General features: G+C 37.8%; 1 protein-coding gene across 3 annotated transcripts in view; it reads right to left on the bottom strand.

The window, feature by feature from the left end:
* The window catches only part of LOC108711307 (leucine-rich repeat and immunoglobulin-like domain-containing nogo receptor-interacting protein 1), a 136,110-nt gene that overhangs the window by 41,193 nt on the left and 77,136 nt on the right, over positions 1-17,781 (bottom strand). For 2 of the 3 annotated variants that reach the window (XM_041586683.1, XM_041586684.1), the window contains exon 3: positions 1,515-1,593. The gene's annotated coding sequence lies outside the window, so the exon portion shown is untranslated. Of the gene's footprint in view, positions 1-1,514; positions 1,594-17,506; positions 17,576-17,781 lie in introns of those variants that run through there. The other variant, XM_041586685.1, reaches the window with a different exon arrangement.

Consider the following 17,781-nt stretch of genomic DNA (forward strand, 5'->3'; position numbering starts at 1 on the left):
TCAGAGCAAAAGTCACATGGGGGCAACCTGAGAAATTGACATGTCTAGCCCCATGTCAGATTTCAAAATTAAATATTAAAAAAATCTGTTTGCTCTTTTAAAAAATGGATTTCAATGGGGAACCCATCACTGTAATAAAACCTACTAAACTGCAGTAGATGTTTATTTAGATCTGTTGTACAAATAGTTTTTATACTTATTCTTATATTTCTGACCATGTATATTGAATTAGCAAGAATTGACTACAATTTAGATTATTTTAGAGGAGAGTAGTGGGCTTGCGTGCACAGCATATCTTGGGCCTTAATATTTATTGCCCTATATGGTGCTTTAACATGGCAGAGGCTGGTGATTAAAAGTATACTTATATAATATATAAACAGACCAGAAATCATTGTTATGATGATAAAGAATATTCACTTGAGATGCTGCCATTTAGGATTTGGCCTAGGCACACAGTACCTGTAAGGTTAGCTGAAGGAAGGAATACTATGTGGGAAGTTTTATCTGGTCCAACAGACCTAAGACATTAATGATCCCCATGGGAAAAGGAGGAGCAGGGTTAGCAAAAGTGATTGATGATACTATTGATCTGTGGATTAATGGAGGATTGATCAAACTGAGAGGATTTTATGTCTTTGGGTGTGGTTAAGAGATAGAGGGAGAGAAGAGATTGACAGAGATGAAGAAAGACAGGGAAAGGAAGGAAATGAGGGGGAGCTAGTTAGTGAAAGATGTATTGATGGATATGGTTTCTTTGAAGATGCATTGCTCTGAAAATAATACCTATAATTTTATTTTGGGACCTATCATAGTTATTATCTGTAATCTGGATACAGGTGAAAGAATTCCTAGTATCAGATATATTGCTCATTCGATATATTGTAGGAACTGCATATGTATGTAAAGTGGCTTGTATGTCTATGTATGTAAAGTGGCTTGTATGTCTGCTATAAATACAAAATAAAATGGGAGGTGGATGAACTGTGTAGCAGAAAGAAAGTGAGAAAGAAGAAGAAAGAAATGTGTAACAGTAAAGCTACAAGAGACAACAGTGACATGATACAAGAACTGCAAAGAATGATAGGGAATGCAAGTTAAATAACTGCAGAGAAAAAGAAAGAAAGACATGGACAAAATAGAACAGACTATAAACTGAGGAGGCAGACAGACGGGCCATCCCATCTGGCCTTTAAACCATAAGAAGGGGGTGAAATAGCAGCAGAATGATGTGAATTAGATGACTGTGTCCAGCCAGGGCTGTCATACTATGTAACACTCAGCCAGAGGGCAGAAAGACAAAAAGTGAGAGGGGAGAAGGAAAGAACGATAAGAGCGATAAATGAATCAAAGGGAAAACATTGGCTATATACTTCCACATGCAGTGGAACAAACAAATATAAAGGAAAGGTTAAAACATTAGACCGAAAGGACCGAAAGGAAAATGTAAGGGATATATATGTTTATATGTGTGTGTTTGTGTGCGCATGAGTTCACAACATTTTTTCACTTGCCTTAATGAGTCGGACAGACAAAAATTGATCGGCAAACAAAGTTGACAAATCCTTTTCCCTCGGCAGCCAATCATACACTCTGTAACAGAAAGCAATTTTAGAATCATTAGTTTCTAAATGTATGCAATGATACATTACATGCATATTCATTTAACCAGCGATTGTGCGGCACTTACTTAACATAATGCATACATATGAACATAATCAATGGGATAATACAGATATGAAATAATTATCAATGTTAGGATCAGCGATACACCGCTATGTATATCGTCAGTTCTGCCGCATGCCGCTATGGGGACCCCCTACCTCTGCTGCTGGATTTAATGGGAAAGTATGTGGTAGCAGGGGAGGTTTTGTTTCTTTCCACACAGGCATCTGAGGTCCGCCCTCTGAAAGCTGCAGCACTAGGTGCAGGTAAATACACCTCTGCTGGAGGGCCGACCCTTTCCTATCCGCCCCATCTTGTGTATGCAGTGACACCAGGGGAGAAAATGGCACATGTAATACTAGTCTTAATAAGCAGGGCTCTCTTTACTTGCTGTATAGGTATTTGCTTGCAGTCTTTATGCTAGATGTACCCTTCTATTGTACAGCACAGTGGAATATGGCAGTGCTTTTTAACTGCTTGTAATTAAAAATAATTTTGGATCAGAAAACATTTTAACCTGGTATGGTTTTGCAGCAAATTTGCAGTGTTGACAGTGGGCAAATTTTGCTAATATCTTCTCTAGAATTTCTTCATCCAGCATGTTTCAGTGGGAAAACCCCCATGACCTATTGCACAGGGAGTGATAATGCAGAACTCATTATTGTCAGCCCCTTGCCTTCCACATCAACCAATGACATGGGAGGCCTCCCTACCTCTCCTCCTTCTAACTATGGAGCTGCCCCAGTACCATGTTTGGAAGAAATTGGCAACATGGGACCCTTTTTTCTATGAAGAACAGTTGAACCTTAGTGGAAATGATTTTCTCTAACAAGGTAGTGCAATGTATGTGCTATTACAGAGCAATAACATCTTAAAGGGGTTGTTTATGTCTAAATTAATGTTTATTATGAAATAGAATGTGATATTCTAAGACAATTGCTAATTGGTTTTCATTTTTTATTGTATTTCCTTTTGACTCCAATGCATTATGTGAAATTTCACAATTTTGTTAAAGGGGTTGTTCCCTTTCCAAAACTTTTTTTCAGTTCAGTTTTTTCACTTGCTTTCCCAATGTTTTATTTTTTTTTTACCGTCTTTACAAAATTAAAGTTTAAAGTTTGGGGGCAGATCTATTAAAAGTCAAGTTGTTTTTTCCACAAAACATTCGAGTTTTCAAGGGTATTTTTCAGTCAAAGCTTGATTTTTTTAACCAAAAAAAAATAAACCCAAATTTTTCAATATTTATTATACCCCAAAGCTGAAAATCGCTTGATCCAAAAATACACCATCTAAAATCTGAGGCTCATATAGAAGTCAATGGCAGAGGTCCCTTGATCCATTTGAAGATGTTAATAGCCTTCATGATGTTCGAGTTTTTTTTTTTTTGGTGGGTTTCGTTCGAAAACTCTTATCAATTTTAGCAAGTCAAGTTTTATTCTACCTAAAACTCGATCAATTAGGGTATTAGAGTTTTTCACCCAGACTACAATGATTCGAGTTTTTTTTTAAATTAGAAACCATTCGAGTTGTGAGTTCATTCGAGGTTTAAAAAAGCTCACTAAGCTCTAAAATTCTACCATTGATAAATAACCCACTTTATATTCCTGTTTCAGTCGGCAGCTCTGTAATCCAGTTGCAGAATCTGAACTGTTACAATTTTCTGCATTAGTCGATACATTTCTCAGCAGCATCTGTGGAATATTAGCAGCTACTGTATTGTAACAGCTGCCTTTAATAACAGGGATTGTGCTCAGCAGGGACAAAGATAATAAATGTATCAAATAATGTATCAGTTTATCAGTGTATCAACAGTTTACTCCCGCTTTCCAGAGCTGCTTCAGAAAGACATAAAGTAAAAAGAATTTACACTTTAATATTAGTAAAGCGGAGACAAATAGAAAATAGAAAGTAATTGAAGAAAGTCTTTATTTCTGGTGAACTGTCTGAAAATAACTGAACTGAAAAAACTGTTGGAAGGTGAATAACCCCTTTAAGTTCGCTCACTGCTATCAATAATATATTGGGTTTTTAAAAAAAAAAAAAAAAAAGGTTTTCATTTTCTTTTGTATTTAACAACAAACACATATAACATACATTTGCGGCCCATTTAGAATTGAGGATACAGTCTAACAGAGGTATTAAAAATATATTGTCACTTGTACTGTATACACAGCACAAAACAGTATACAGATGGCGGCACAAACACTGCTATAAAATAATATAATTATGACACACTGACAAAGAGTAAGCACCATATGTTAGGTTGCACAAGAGGAAGGATAACCCAGGCCATAGGAGCTTACGCTCTAAGTAGGTGGGTACCTAAGAGGTACAGTAGCAATTTTGATGGAACCGTAATCGGTCTTCCTCTCCTGACAGTATAGTGCAGTGCCATTTTGCTAATAGATTTTCCAACTAAACTAAAAATAGGGGTTTTAAAGGTAAAAAAGACTGCTTTATAGTACAGGTATGGGACCTGTTATCCAGAATGCTTGGGACCTGGGGTTTTCCGGATAACAGATCTTTCCATAATTTGGATCTTCATACTTGAGTCTAATAGAAAATCATGTAAACAGTAAATAAACCCAATAGGCTGGTTTTGCCCACAATAAGCATTAATTAGATCTTGGATTATTTGGATAAAAATGGAGTCTATGGGAGTTGGCCTTTCTGTAATTCAGAGCTTTCTAGATAACGTGTTTCCTGATAATGGATCCCATACATGTATTCCTATAAATATTTGGCTGTTAGCACATCAAGAATATTTGACAATATTTTAGTATTTAGGTTATCTACCTGCAGGGGACTGTTGCCAAACATATTAGTCTCTAGCAATTATGAATTGATTAGAATGAGCTAGTTTTGCACTGCTGCCCTGTTGCAAATCAAAGGAGAGTGCCGTGTAGCAGCAGGCTTACCACTGGGACAACACTATTGACATTCTAGGCAGATCCAAAAGCAGATGGCTGTTGTAATGAGAACTCTTACAACCAAATAGCTTGTTGACATTATGCAACATTACAACAGTTGTGATGCATTTGCCAGTGACTGCGGTGGCTCTCACGACTACAGTTGCACAAAAAGCCTGTACTTCAGGTTGTCAGTATACATATTGTGACGCGTACTGCAGTAACAAATCACAAAGCATCTTTGTGTACCTAAGGAAAATTCACTATAGTATAGAGGCCTGCTTATAATAAATGCAGTAGCAAAAGTAGTTGTAAAAATTAAATAATATTTATTAGGCCATGAATAGCCTATACATGATTTTTCAAGTTTTTGATAATCCTTTAGACTGGGGTTTATGTAGTGAGACCCCATGTTATTATTTCTGCAATTTTGTTTCACACTTATTTTGGAGCAGATATACACACCATTTCTTTTTGTTGATTTTGTGTACCTATGGTCAAATAGAAAGTATACCTTCCAGAAGAAGAAGCTTTCAGGCATTGGAATACCAGGTTAACTATAGTAGACTGGAGAAGTAGCTAAATAAAACACATACCCCATATGTAAGAAAAAGGCACTAAGTTTGCCCAGGAGCAGTAAGCAGCCAATAAGATGTTTGCTTTTAACAGGTGACCAGTAAATGGATTGGTTGCAATGGGTCACTGCTTCCGGGCAAACTTAGTGCCTTTTATTGCATAACCGCCATGGCTCAGTTGGTGCTACTCAGGTGCTACTCCCATACCAATGGCAGTAGCACCTGACAGAGCTGCAGCCAATGCAACAAAATTAATAAATTGTGCTCAAGCTCTTATAGGACACAATTTCTAGGTCCTGTTGGCATAATTTTCAGTGTTTGAGGTGAGAGTGATACGTGTGATTAATATTTCGATGCAAATGCGCTGCACCTTTTAACACAGTGCCCTGTAGCTCCCGACTGGAAAACAGGAGCAACAGTGTAGATTTGGAACAAGAGGCAGAAGGAAGTGCAAGGAGCACATTTTGAAGTACCTTAAAATAAATTTAATCCCAACTGACTGCAGGGCAGGGAGGTTTGAGGGAACAAAACTGTGCTTGCTGTTGTAAATAAACCCTATTTGGAGCTGAAGGCTCACTAAGAACTTGATTGCGCAGGTTTCAATGAATGTGTAACAGTTAAAACCTGCAGACACGGTTAGCATTCATCTCTATAGGTGACAGGAGCAGGGTGCCCTTCCATTAAATATTCTACAGCAACAGAAACAAAGATCCCTTATTAGGTTAGTGTCTCTGTACCATCCCAGTGGCTTGAAACCCCTTTTGTGACATTATCTATTACAGCAAAAGGTTTACTATCTGCAGGAGCAGGAGGCAGGTAAGGGCACAACAGTCATCAGACAAATCTCCAGTAAGGCAGTTTTGATATCCTAGGCAGACTCAGAAGAACTGTCTAATGTGTTCTGAATTATTATCCCCATGATTGTGTGATGATGTGGCATGCGGATCTCGGCTAGGCAGATTAACAGCAATTAAATATAATTTTCCAGTGACTGGTGACTGCCTCTAGAAAAGTTAATGCCAAATAGTTTCATAAGTGAGCACCTCAAATAAAATGTAGTGTGCTTTCTGTGTTAAAGAATCTTTGTTATAATTTGGACGTCTTTACATTTGAACTAGGGATGCACTGAATCCAGGATTCGGTTCGGGATTCGGCCTTTTTCAGCAGGATTCGGCCGAATCCTTCTGCCCGGTAAAACCGAATCCGAATTTGCATAAGCAAATTAGGGGTGGGAAGGGAAATCGTGTGACTTTTTGTCACAAAACAAGGAAGTAAAAAATATTTACCCCTTCCCACCCATAATTTGCATATGCTAATTAGGGTTTGGATTCAGTTCGGTATTCGGCTGAATCTTTCACTAAGGATTCGGGGGTTCGGATCCCTAATTTGAACAAAAAAAACTCTTTATAGTTACCCTTATTTAAGGATGTCGGCGTGACATAACTGGGGAGGGGCATTTTTTATCGGGGGCCCCATTTTACTTGTTGGCAGGGCCCATCACAGGGCCCCAAGAAAGGGCAGCATTCTGCTGAAGGAGCCAAGGCGGAATATCAGTTGGTCTGTATGCCTATTCTTTTAGCTCTATGTTATATTAATTATATCAAATTGTTTGCCAAGTCTCTATAACCTTAATCTTTCTAGGTGCTGATAGTAAGGTTGGCCTTGAACCCACAAAGTATAAGTGTCCCTTAGAGATCATTTCAATATTTCAGTAGTGCTGCCGGTGTGTTTTAGCCCTACATTTTTTTTATTCAAGGCTGCATTGATTCTAATTCTTAGGGAACATTCAGGATGAAGAAGAGCAGGAAGAGAGTATAATGGGATGAGAGGTTTTGGATTATATATATATATATATATATATATATTTAGAGCTGAGTGTATTTAAATCCTTGGAGTGGCTCAAATTGGCACTACTGTGTTTTTGCATTTCTGCAAACCGAAATGAACTCATTTTTAAACTAATGCACCATTTTTTTTAATATTTGCTATTTATACTCCTTTTATAGTCAATCCTTTCAAGTTCTGCACATGGCATTTTTACTTCAAAGGTATAGTAATGATAAAATCCATGTAGTACTTATATACTAAGTCAAAATGTAATTTTCTATAAACTGAAATCAAGCTGGTACAGTTGATAAATTTGTTAGGGGGATTTTGCAGTCCATAAAAGAGAATACTATATCATAGAATACCTCAGTTTCTCTGCTGACTCCATCTGCAAACCATTTCACTCATCTGTAATAATGAACTTTTTTTCTTATTATGATCAAATTGTTAAAGGGAAAACACACCTGTCCCATAAACACAACTCGTTCTAATAATACATGCTTTCTATCAAGTTAAAAAAAACGACAGCAATTTATCTGAAGAAGTCTTTCAGTTTACACTTGACGTGATCTTATCTTTTTGGTTATTCAGATCAATCATAAGGGGAGGAGACGCAGATTGATCAGAAGCCCTCTGCTAAATGAACTCCTCCTTATCTCTAAACCTGAGACAGAGGAAGCTATTAAGTGAAAATTAAGTGAAAGTGGGGGGTGGCACATTACACAGAGTTCATTATCTCTCACAGAGGTAGGGGTGAAAAAACCCCCCCAATTACTAATTAGTGCTTTATAATATAAGGGTAGAGACACACGCTGCTATTTCGGGAGATTAGTCACCCAGCTACAAATCGCTTCTTCGTCGGGTGACATCTCTTCCAAAACATATAATATAAATTACTGGCGGGATGGCAAATGTAAATCGCTGGCGGGAACGCTTCATTTTCCGAAGTTGCCTCGTGGGGAAACTTCTGGCAACTTCGAAAAGCTGAACGAAGCATATTACATTCCCCCTTAACCCTTTGCCTGCCAAGCACGTACGGCGTACGTGCTGGCAGGCAAATGCTCAGGCTGGCAAGAACGTACATTGTACGTTCTTTAGCAGCTGAGCTCTCTCTCTGCTTCGGCGGCTTTTGCCGCCTCTGCAGAGAGTGGGGAGAGAAGACAGCCCCCTAGGCAACAAGGCTGGGGGGCTGTCAAGTCGGATCTGCGACTCGATTGTCGCAGATCCGACTTCAAAGTAGCAGACGCATCGCATGGAGCGCCTGCTACTCAACTCACCTTCGACCTGCCTGCAGAGCCGCCCACGCACTTCGTGCTGCGCAACAACTCTGCAGACACGCTGCCAGGACTCCAGAGATGACAGGGATTCTCCTGCTCCAAAAACGGTAAGTGCACGTTTTTTTACACACTTACCTGCACCTACACATACTTACAGTACATTTATACACTTACACATACATTTTAGTAAAGATTGGAATTTTTTTAATTTTTTTTTTATTTTAGCACACTTGGTCCCTTTTGTACAGTTATTTACACTTATTTACACGTATTTGCACACTCAGACAACTTTTATTAGTGCACAAATATGTATACACAAACAGGTGGTTTTTTTTTTTTACGAATTCATTGTACTGTTATCTTTTGTTTTTTTTGCCTAAAAACATGTTATTTTGGCAGCGTGACTATTGGATAATCGATTTTGGCCACTAATTACGCTGTCAGAACAATTATTTTGTTATTTCATTGATTTATGCTATTTTTGTGGTTTTATTGCAATTTTATCCCTGCATTATTGTTCCTTATGTATCTTTAGTATAGTTTTGCTGTTTGGTACTTTGGTATAGAAAGATAGATTTTACTTAGTTTGATCCGCCAAAATATGTGCTTTCCAAAAAATGGGTTTCTGGGGGTCTTTTTACAGTTTGGGGGTCTTACGGCACATAACGTACAGTTAGGGTTCTCTTTTCTGCAGCTTAGTTGGCTAGCGTGAAAATTCATGGGCACGTTTTTCATTTGGGGTCCATACACAACACATACTTTGGTAAATCTATGCATATTGGGCATCAAACTATTTATTAGACCTCTTTTTATTAGATTTTTCTTTGTATGTAAAACATTGTGTGTGATAAATGCGGCAAACTGCAACATTTTTAGGCGATTTTCAGAAATGTTGTAAAAACCTATATGTTTAGAAAAGCTTTGCAGTTTGGTAGTTTCGTGTAGAAAGACGTCGTTATCTTTGTTGGAATCAGCAGAATGTGTACTTTCCAAAAATATATGGTTTTGGGGGGTCATCGCTGTTAGGAGGGTCTTGAGGCAGATAATATGAAGTCAAGGGTCTATGTTCACAGAAGGCGAATCGGCAGCGGAGAAAACTCATATGCACTATTTTTATTTGGGGTCCGCACATGCCAACTGCATATTGGGCATCAAACTGTTCAGTAGACCCTTGGCATCAATATTTATTTTTTTATACAGTTTTACAATTGTATGTAAGATATTGGGTGAGATAAATGCGGGCAATTGCAATATTTTTAGGCGATTTTCAGAAATGTAAAAACAGTTGCTTTTATCGCAAAATTTAGGAAAGATTTGCAACACTTTTTTATACCTTTGCCCCCCCCCCCAAAACATTGTAAATGTGTTGATTTTGCAGTACCTGAAATGACAGACCATATGGGGGGTCTTCCTTTTGGGGCCCCTATATGCAACATGCTTGGGTGCACCTATACATATTGGGCATCAAACTGTTCAGAGGACCCTAGGCTTTCATATTTGGGGTGATTTCTCTTGATACCTAAAAGTATGTGGGAAATACGATGCTGCAGGGTGGGAAATTTGAGGTAATTTTTTGGAAATGTCACCAAAATTGCCAAATTTAGGAACGTTTTGCAGCTTGGTGCTTTGGAGTACAAAGACATGCATACCCAATTTAGATTCATGTGTACTTTCCGAAAACATATGGTTTTCTGGGGTGAACTTACTTTTTTCTACCTTTGCCCCCCCCCCAAAAACGATGTAAATGTGTTGATTTTGCAGTACCTGAAATGACAGACCAAATGGGGGTCTTCATTTTGGGGCCCCTATAGGCCACGTGCTTGGGTACACCTATACATGTTGGGCATCAAACTGTTCAGAGGACCCCAGGCTTTTATATTTAGGGGTGATTTATTTTGATACTCAATAGTAAGCGGGACAAACGATGCTGCATGGTGGATGTTTTGAGGTGATTTTTGAAAATGTCCCTAAAATTGCCAAACTTAGGAAAGTTTTGCAGCTTGGTGCTTTGGAGTAGAAAGACATGCATACCCATATTGGATTCGGGAGAATGTGTACTTTCCGAAAATATATGTTTTTCTGGGGTGAACGTACTTTTTTCTAACTTTGCCCCCCCAATCTATGTAAATGTGTTGATTTTGTAGTATCTGGAATTACAGAACTGATAGCTCAAATGGGGTGTCTACATTTTAGGGCCCCTATATACCACATGTTTAGGTAAACCGATACATATTAGGCATCAAACTGTTCAGTGGACCCCAGGCTTTCATATTTGGGGTGTTTTACATTGATACCTAATGATGTGTGGGAGATATGATGCTGTAGAGTGGAAGCTTTGAGGTAATTTTTCAAAAAATTCACCAATTTCTATAAAACATTATAACTTTAGGAAACAATTGCAACTTGGTAGTTTGGAGTACTAAGATATATTTACCCATTTTTTATTCACCAGAATCTGTTCTTTCTAATAATGGGTAGTTTTCTTGGGTAGACCTACTGTTAGTGGAATGTTTGGCCTTGAAATCAGAAGTATGCTGTTTGGGGAGCGGTGCTTTGGAAATTTGGTAGTGTACTGCTTAGAGATTTTGATCTATACAAGTGAGAAATCTCCATAAAACTATATATATTTGGTATTGCCGCGTTCAGGAGACATAGACCTTTCCAAATCGGCTGTGTTCTCGTACATAAAATAAATGATGTTTCTGATATATGTGATTGTTCTTTGTGAAGCATGATTTTTTTCATTTTATTAGACACTTAGAAGCCTATATTTTTTTACAGAAGTAGAATTACACCAAAATTCTTGCATATTTTTAAAGTTCAGGTTGTCCTGAAAAAAACAATATATTGTTTTACTGGGTAAACTAAAAGACCGCCCCAGGAAAGGCCCTTAAAGTGAAAGAGTACAAAATGTCTAAAAACTGCTTGGCAGTAGATGTTCGCATCTAGGACAAAACGGCTGGCAGGGAAAGGGTTAAGAGTTTTCGTTTTTCATTTAGAAAATGGCATAATACCATTTTAATTCAAGCCATATTTATATAGCTCAAACAGAACAAAGGTTTATGTTGCCTTTTTTAAACGGCTCCTTCATCATATTCTCCTGCCTTGCCGATCTCAGAAAATGCATAGACCAGCCAGAGCAACTTTTTGAAGCTGGTGGAAAGGAGTCATAAATCTTATATAAGTGCATATCCTGTGGAAAAATATGCACTGTTAAACAATTTAGTGAACGACTGGATATTCATTGCAGGGGTGGGGTGAATCAGTATACTAGAGATATGGCTTCACCGGCACTTAAATAAAATTGCTTTCTAAATCATTCTTACATTTAATTTTAAATTGAACTACCTCTTTAAGCAGCCATATTTCAAAGTAGACAGATGCATTCCAGCTAAGAAACATTGTATCCTGTAATATTTAAATTAAGGAAGTAAATTACTGGGAAATGCTTCCTGGATATTTCACAGTATAAGCTGCATGCATTTTGGGCTAAAATACTATCAAAAACTATTCCACTCAACAACATTTGGCTTGTCTTTCTTGTATAAAGCATGCACAGTCTGGTACCAATGGAATCTGTGCCCAATATCCTATACACATTAATTCAGTTCACCAATTGTGATTAATAGTTGGCTAGTAATTTGAAAAGGCAAGAGCATTTTAAGTAATTGTTGTGTTCCAGAGAGCAGTATATTAGAAAAAGAACTGTACTTTAAAATACAGATTATTGTGTATTGGTTGTCAAACTGCAACTGCATGGATGGTGGCATGGAGCATGCTTATAAATTGTGCATGACGAGATTCAGGGAGAGGTTCATTTAGATGCACTGTTGATGTCTAGTATTTGTACTTAAATTACCTCTCTTTCATAGGATACATCTGTGACATGGAAGGGATGATTTGCAGATCCCTATAACTAGTCAAGTCTGGGATCCTAACATCCTAATCATTCTATTCATCAAAAACTAACCATTCTATAATTTTCATGTTTTGTCTTCACTCCATTATCACTGTGAATTATTTAAAATGGAAACCTTTGGTGTGCTCCACATATTCTCCAAATCTAGGACCATGTAGCTGAGTGAAATCTGAGCAAGCTCCATACAAACCTCTAGTGTGACTGGGGCCTTATACCTGACTGGCACTTAAGTGATCTAGGAGGGCTTTAAGGGTAAGGTCACACTGGGCGTTTCGGGGAGATTTAGTCAGCTGGCGACTAATCACCTTGTCTTTGCGGCGACCAATCTCCCCGAAACACCTTCCCTCACTCTTGCCCTGGCTAAAATAAAAAATCGCCGGCGCTAAGCACACGCGGTGATTCTTTTTCCGAAGTCGCCCGAAGTGAAACTAATCGCCATGTGTGCTTAGCACCGGCGATTTTTCATTTTAGCCAGCGCAGGAGTGAGGGAAGGCGTTCGGGAGATTGGTCGCGGCAAAGACGAGGTGATTAGTCGCCTAAAGGGGTTTGTCACCTTCAAAACTTTTTTCAGTTCAGTTGGTTTCAGATATAACACCAGAAACAAAGACTTTTTCCAATTACTTTCTATTGGGGGGGGGGGGGTTGCCAAATCTTTAACTGTTCTAAATCAATACATTTAGTTAATACATTTCTTATCTTTGTCCTTGCTGAGCAGAATCCCTGAGCTTTATTAAAGGCAGCTGTTAGAATTGATAAAATATTTGCTAATATTCCACAGATGCAGCTGAAAAATGTATCAACAAAATGTGGGAAAACTGTAAAAAATAAAAGATGGAAAGCAATTTAAAATTAGTCTTTGTTTATGGTGAATAACATGAAAAAAGTTTTGAAAGTTGAACAATCCTTTAACATGACATATTTTTACATTCCTTGCTTGTCTTAGTCGCCAACTATTCTGCTCCAAAATATATATCATTATTGGAAACACTGAGCTTTCTCTCAAATACTGGGCTGGAGCATGTAGAAGTAAAGGATGTTTTTGACGTTTGCGTAATCAGGTATTATCCATAGGAAGGAGCCCACAGCAGTAAAGAGGCTTTGCCGTAGGAAAAGGTCATGGCAATCAAAAACCTCACTGCACGATTACCCTTAGAAAACTTCTAGACTGTACATGACCTGCAGTTGCAATAATATTCTTATATCGATTCAGAAAAATAGGAAGCACATTGGAACAGGATGTATCATGAAAAGACGCTTTGAAGCAGAGGATGGGAAGATAAAGATGATATTTCCCTCAGGGGGTCCCTTCTGTTTCCCTTAAGATTTATGCTACTGGACAGCCATATGGTTTTGTTTACTTAATGATGTCATTTGAAACATACTTCTAATACCTCACAACAGCTACACATTAGTCTTGCCACCTATTCATGATGGCGATTAGAATGGTAAAAAAGTAGTATATTTAAGTAGCTTAAGAGGATATTAACTGTGCTGAAAGTGTATACAGGTATGGGACTTGTTATACAGAATGCTCGGGACCTGGGGTTTTACAGCTAACGGATCTTTCCGTAATTTGGACCTTCATACCTTAAATCTACTAGAAATTAATTTAAACATTAAATAAACCCAATAAGCTTGTTTTGCCTCCAATATGGATTGACTATGTCTTAGTTTGGATCAAGTACAAGGTGTTTTATTATTACGGAGGAAAGGGAAGCATTTTTTTTTAAGAAATTTGGATTATTTGGATAAAATGGAATCTATGGGAGATGGACTTCCCATAATTCAGAGCTTTCTGGATAATGGGTTTCCAGATAACGGATTCCATACCTGTATCTAATACTTGATATTTCATTGCGACAACAAAAGCATTAAGAGGGGTTTTTGGTACAAAAGTAGGATCAAACTAGTAAAGTTTGTTTATAAAATAAATTAAATCTATGCAGTTGCATTTTTATATTAATTATTGGCACCAGATATGTGAAAAAAGTATTTTAGTTTTGCAAATACCACACCTTTAATTATACAGCATCTGGAAGCCTACCGGAGTCATGCAATTATTATTAAGCTAACCAGAACAGAGATTTTATTTATCTATACTTAGCTACTGTAACTGGCATTGAACAAGGCTCTGATCCTATATAAACAGGATTGTGAGATAAAATCTACATTTTCACCCCTTTGAAACTTTAGATTTACATACTGTAAAGCAAAGGAATATTTTATTACCTTTACAGTTATAAAAATTTAGCTCTTTCTCCTGATGTAAGGACTTAATATTTTCGCTCAATAGAACACATTAATACTCCATTCTTAAGATGATGATAAAATATGAGCATATTGCTACCAAAACCAAGTGGAACAATTCTATTCTATTCTAAAACCTAACAAATGGAAATAATGTATTTGAAGATTGGTAAAAATGAAAGCATCGGTATTAAATTGTAACAAAAACAAAGCATTGGTTCCTGAACAAGAAACAACCTTATTGGCTCTGAAGACTGCCTAGTGAAAATGCTGGGGCTAATGAAACCATCCCTGCAATAAAAGTGGAAAACACTGGCTGATAAAAGCTGCCAACAGACCGTGTCGGCAGCTTATTGACCTGTGTGTGGGTTGACCTGTGTGTGGGGCCATCCGACGGGCGCCCCTTGATCGATATCTGGCCGAAAGCCGCATCTGTTCGTTGATGCGGTCCTGCGATCTGACCACCTTATAGCCTCTTGGCCCTTGGGCCCATGATCGGATCAGCCCAATATCGCCCACCTCAATGTGGACATATTGGGGAAAGATCCACTCGTTTGGTGGCATCGCCAAACGAGCGGATCTCTCTGTGTATGGCCACCTTTACACCTAATACAGAGCTAGAAAATGTTATCTTTAGTCCCAATAAATGCACATCAGATCACCTAGTATATATACTTATGGCACATTGTTCAAATAATCAGAGAAAGGTCCAGAGAGGACTGAAACATCACATTGTCTGTTCAAGCTTCAATAAACACTTTTTTTTTAAAGTTTTTCACCTTAAACTCAGTGTTGGTCTTTCCTACAGTATATATATATGGCGTTTCTGTTCCCTGAGGAAAAATCATAGTACTAAGCGCAAGCTCAATACCAATGAACATCCTGTTACTAAGGGATCAGAATCTATTCCTGGATTTATGGAGCACCTGTGTAATATAATACACATATTATGTGCATGAAACATAACTTGGGAACATCAATCCTTGATGGGTCAAACTAGGAAATACATAAGTAAACCCTGCTTTTTTATAGGTTTACTGCTACTGAGAAGATGAAAATTTCATTGTAAGGATTATGGAATCCTATGCTCTGAGATGAAGAATGCAATAAGACATTTAGAAACACAAATGTGAATGAAATATTACAAATTATAAAAAATATATATATATATATATATATACATACAGTGGTATGCAAAACTATTTGCCCCCTTCCTGATTTCTTATTCTTTTGCATGTTTGTCACACTTAAATGTTTCTGCTCATCAAAAACCATTAACTATTAGTCAAAGATAACATAATTGAACACAAAATGCAGTTTTTAAATGAAGGTTTACGTTATTAAGGGAGAAAAAAAACTCCAAATCTACATGGGCCTGTGTGAAAAAGTGATTGTCCCCCTTGTTAAAAAATAACTTAACTGTGGTTTATCACACCTGAGTTCAATTTCAAAGGTTATAAAGCCATTTATAAAGCTTTGGGACTCCAGCGAACCACAGTGAGAGCCATTATCCACAAATGGCAAAAACATGGAACGGTGGTGAACCTTCCCAGGAGTGGCCGGCTGACCAAAATTACCCCAAGAGCGCAGAGACAACTCATCCGAGAGGCCACAAAAGACCCCAGGACAACATCTAAAGAACTGCAGGCCTCACTTGCCTCAATTAAGGTCAGTATTCACGACTCCACCATAAGAAAGAGACTGGACAAAAACATCCTGCCTGGCAGATTTCCAAGGCGCAAACCACTTTTAAGCAAAAAGAACATTAAGGCTCGTCTCAATTTTGCTAAAAAACATCTCAATGATTGCCAAGACTTTTGGGAAAATACCTTGTGGACCGACGAGACAAAAGTTGAACTTGATTGCAGTTATTGCTGCTAAGGGTGGCCCAACCAGTTATTAGGTTCAGGGGGCAATTACTTTTTCACACAGGTTTGGATTTCTTTTCTCCCTAAATAATAAAAACCCTCATTTAAAAACTGCATTTTGTGTTTACTTGTGTTATCTTTGACTAATAGTTAAATGTGTTTGATGATCAGAAACATTTTGTGTGACAAACATGCAAAAGAAATCAGGAAGGGGGCAAATAGTTTTTCACACCACTGTGTGTATATATATATATATATATATATATATATATATATATATATATATATATATATATTAATAATCAAAAGGAAAACCACACCAACAGGACTTTGTATGAAATAAATAAAAAAGTTTTATTGATCAACGTTTCGGCGGTTTTCCTTTTGATTATTTCTATTGATGTTTTTAACCAGCACACAGGCATTGCCTTTTGTTTGTCCGTGTGCACCGTGTCTAAGTCTACTATATATATATATATAACAAAAAAGCGAGGTGCACACCAGGAACCTTTAAAGGGTTAAAAAATATTTTCTTTATTTAATACATCTTTAAAAACAGGTCAACGTTTCGGTCTTTGCCTAAGACCTTTCTCGAGACCGTATGGACAATGGACAATTGGTGGACAATCGACCAATCATTCAGGGGGATGGGATTGGTAAAATACAATCGATTCATTTACCCAGGGCACCAGCATAAATACACCAATCTAGCAATAACTAGCTATTGCTTTTCTTACTTATTTAATTGGTAATGCACCATCAATAATGGTCACTGACAGACATCTACATTTGTTTTGAAGAGACCGGTTGCAGCATAGTCAGTCTTCCCCCCTAGGATGAACCTCCACCAGCTCCACAGGCAGAGCAGGGCAGGCAGAGTATGGTAAACACAGGTAGGATAGAGCAGGGCAGGGTTAATGCAAATGAGAAATTCAAAAATAAGCACCTGCTTTGAGACCACAGGGGGTTAATGAGCAACAACAATCTGCCAAAGGTGTTAACAGGTGAACAATGTGGCCACTTACATTCTTAATATGAGGTGTGAAGAATGCAGGGTTTTACATGTGTGAGCATTGCAGGGTTTTACAGGTGTCAACAATACAGAGTTTTACAAGTATGAACAATAGAGGGGGATTACAGATGTGAACAATGCAGGGTTTTTAGAGCCTGAATCTGAGGTGTGACCAATGCAGGGGTTAGTTAATCTCAGTTCTGATACCTTTAAATTTTACACAAAGAGAAACAGTCACAGCAGCCAGTCTTCAATGGAGGGCCACAGGAGGGGGGCGCTGTATGCCAGTTGGACGGCACTGTACTAGATAAAAGGAGGTATTAAAAGTCTGCAGTGGAAAAGAGAACAAAATTGATTCTGAGATATTCCAGAACCACTGTAAGGGACTTTGTCAAACATCAGAATGCATTACTAGATAACTACCATGGGATCTCAAGAGGAGTCAAAGGAATATGTACATACATTTATGAAATATATACATT

The sequence above is a fragment of the Xenopus laevis genome, chromosome 3L (genome assembly GCF_017654675.1).
Source record: "Xenopus laevis strain J_2021 chromosome 3L, Xenopus_laevis_v10.1, whole genome shotgun sequence".
In the NCBI taxonomy this organism is placed as follows: Eukaryota; Metazoa; Chordata; class Amphibia; order Anura; family Pipidae; genus Xenopus; species Xenopus laevis.